Here is a 4,143-nt window from a genome sequence, read left to right on the forward strand (position 1 = left end):
TAAAATCCATACTGCAAAACGCCATTTGGAATTACAATTTTCTGTTTCTGTTTATATCAAGATCCTCATCAATATTTCGTCAGTTTAACTGCTTCACATATCAAAATTATTTGAGCAACCAGACATTACATCCGACGAAAAAAAGAAAAAAAAACTCGAATCTTTTCTGGGTTAATGGCATCTTTATGTTCTTGTTTTGTTTCGACGTTGACTCCAAACTCTAGAATGATTCATATCAGTAATACTTTGACGATGATCCTTAGCCATTTTGTCTGACATACATGACTTAAACTTTTTTTTTTTTCAATCTAGTCCTGGTATACAAGACAAATTTTCTATTTTATTTTATATTATTTTTTATTTATATATTTCCTTTATTTATTTATTTATTATTATTATTTTGTTTTGCATTTTACTCCTTCAATTACATTTTGTTCGTCTGTTGAGATATTCCGATATGGCCTTAGGTTTTTATATCAGATTTTTATATTTTGTACATTTTCATTTCCATTCTTACCCCTCCCTTAAAAACCTCATGGTATTTTGTCTAACCATTTCATTTTTGTTAACTGTTACATTAGATTCTCAGTATTATCATTTTCCAATGAATTTTGGACATTTCGATTGTGCCCTACCTTTTTGTTTGTGTACCTTTGTGGGTCCTCTTTTTTGGGAACAGAGTGGCATTAGAGCTGATATATACATGAAAATTTTAAATCATATGAACTTATATCAAACATAATTATATAACAGTTTTCGCTTAAAGTATTAACTTAAAGTACCGACTTTGTAAACGTCTTATAGGATCTAATTAATTTGTCAATAATCGGTTAAAATTAGCTTTGAAATAATTTATTTTATCAAAACCAAAACCATTTTTTTAAAAAAGGGAATAAATTCTGAAAGATTTTAAAGTTCATTGCGAAAGTTCACCTAGGAAAAGATTCTCCTTGTCTAACTCCTTCACAAGCTGCGAATATGCCAAGAAGATATCTGTTTATTTTTCTTTCTTTAATTTTTTTTATTCTCTTCCTCATACGGAGACCTAATTCTCGCCAAGCTACATGCAGAAAAACTGCAATCAAATTTCCGCCTAAAACGACATTTTTTCTGATTTGTAAAAGCAGAATCACGCAAAAAGAATCTTCTACATCAGATGTTATTCTCTGCCAGAGGAACGAAGTTGACAAGAGATGCGGGTTAGCTTCTGGCGTATACTGTAGTGTTGACAAAGAATGCCAATGGCCAGATGTCAACAGCGTTTCAATAAGCATTTTATACGTTTGGATAAATGAATACTTGATTTTATATATTATATTCAATATATACATATTTGTAATTAATCAGATATCAAATAATGTATTACATATTAGAAGCGAGCCAAAATCTAATTTGATTAAGAAACCTGACTGTAGCTAATATAACACGAATGAAATACTCAAAACACACTTAATATATCTATTTTGTTCATACATACTTTAACAATTTTGAGGTCTAACTAAAGTTCGTTTATATGTTTTTTACTATAAATTGTTGCCCCAAATAAAAAGCTATAGCTAAGGCCAAGACTTTGACTGAGACCTGCATTAACTTAAGAAACCAAATAAGTCAACGGTTACCTCTGGATATATGTGTAAGTAACTTTATTGTCAACATCTTACTCTACCTACCTTTTCCATTAATGATTTTTCCAGTGTGACTGTTGATGCAATTGTAATACGTCAGAATTTTATTTAAAAAAATTAAATTTATTCATTGGCGTTCTTTATTTATTCATTTATTTTTTTATTTATCTATTTATTATTTATTTTTTGCCTCTGGTAATGCCAATAGATTAAGTGCAACTTGTCTTTATCGCGATATTTTAGAATCAAAAATTAAATTTCTGAGCGTTCGTATCCTTCCCTTTAACTTGATTAGTTCTTTGTCCTGTAAGATATTACAGGACAAACCCTCCACCCAGTGTAAGTCAGGAAGAAGAATCATAACACAAACAATGATTTTTGTTAAATCAGACTAGTGGGACATTAAGAAAGCAAATTAGTGAGATCCCACCTTAAGAAATAACAGACTTGCCCTTTTCGGCAAACGCAAAAGAAGGCAACGAAAGGAGATGTAAACAGATCAAACGTAACAAAAAAAAAAAAAAAAAAAAAAAGAAATAGGGCCAAATATTAAAAAGAATTCCCTTTTGATGTAGTAGCACGTTAGCATGACAACAGAAAAAGTTTCTTTGCCAATAACAAGAAAGTTTCGGAATTGTTTGCGCGGTCACAAATCCATAAAGTACAGGACGGAGGGACTGTAAGGGAATGTTTTCTTTGTCAGTCTCTTCGGTGCCCAACAGTCGAAATAAATATCGGGAGACATTCATGTCCATTTATTTAATGTTATGATATGTGATTTATAGTAGGTGATGTTTAGATCAGTATGTAAAGTGGGAATAATCATTTATATATGCATACAAGCATACATACATACTTACATACATCCTCATAAATGCACGGACACACACATACACACACTCATATATATATATATATATATATATATATATATATATATATATATATATATATATATATAGTATATATATATATATATATATATATATATATATATATATATATATATATATATATATATATACATACATATATATACGTGTATAACTGAATTGCGAAGATATGGAACGTATATATCATCATATATATATATATATATATATATATATATATATATATATATATATATATATATACACATATATATATATATATATATATATATATATATATATATATATATATATATATATATGCGTGTGTGTGTGTATGTTTTTGTGGCCTGGCACTTGTAAGAAAATGTGCAAACTTTAATCAAAATCAATGAGAAAATAAATTTTGAATAATAGTAAGCTACTACTCATATTACTACGGCTGCAGTTTTAATGATAATACCGTTCATAACAATGAGTTTACTGATAGCCTTTGAGGCATCATTTGGTAATCCTCACAAGAGTAGACACTTCAATGTGGACTCTTCGAACAATGTACAATTGTTGTTCAAATCATTAGATATCTTTAAAATAAGATATCTCTCGTAATCGGCTCATATCTTATCGCATCATGTGATAGGCTTTCATTGTTTTAATCCAATACGCTTTAATTGATCCCTATAACTGCAAATTATTTCATTCATAGTTGAATTGCTTCTTTCTATTTTCCTCGTCTACTTCTCATTTCCTATCGTACAGTTTAGACATCTCTTTACCTTTGACCTTTTTGAATAAAATTCGTACGCCTCTTCGAAAGTCTAAAACAATTATTCGCCCACTTTAATATTACGTACTAACTGAAAATTTTAATTTAAAATGTGTGGATGTCCTTTCTATCATTTTTCACTACCTTCATTTTTACCATTCACTTTTGTTTGTCTTGTAACTTTTCAACTTTAATTGCATAACATTTTACTGTTATTCGTGTTACCTCTTTTATCTCTTTTGACTCGTATTTTGTCCTCCTTTTATACTGTTTTCCTGTTTTTGTTCGTTGGAGTCTTCGCTTTTAAGTCAACTTACATTCCAGTTTTTATTTGAATCTGCTTTTTCCTTTCTTTTTCGTCCTCAACCTCCAGTTTTCTTCTCTCACTCTTTTGCCTCTCCTTTTTTTTGGTCCTTTTACGTTTTTTTTCTTCCGGCTCTCATCTCTGTTTTACGCTGACTTCGTCCCTGTTTAGCCTTTTTTATCAAATCTTCCTTTCATTCAAATCCTCTTGGAGTTTTCGTTCTCTTTTTTGCAGCCTGACCTTCAGACTTCTGTAAAATACCTGTAAAAGACCTGGTTTCCTTTTACCCTTGTTTACCTTTCTTTCCTATCACGTTTTACACTCTTCCCTTTTATATCCCTGTATGATAATAAAACTATTCGTTTTCGGCGTTGTTTAATTCTCATGACACCCTCTTCTGTTTTTGCACTTTGAATCTTGCAATTTTCAGATTTAAATAGCATCATTTTCTCTCTCTCTCTCTCTCTCTCTCTCTCTCTCTCTCTCTCTCTCTCTCTCTCTCTCTCTCTCTATTGTAACCATCCTCATTTGCTTTCATTACGCGCCTTCTCTCCCCTCGTATGTCATTCTCTCTCT

Source organism: Macrobrachium nipponense, chromosome 17 (assembly GCF_015104395.2).
Source record: "Macrobrachium nipponense isolate FS-2020 chromosome 17, ASM1510439v2, whole genome shotgun sequence".
NCBI classification, from domain to species: Eukaryota; Metazoa; Arthropoda; class Malacostraca; order Decapoda; family Palaemonidae; genus Macrobrachium; species Macrobrachium nipponense.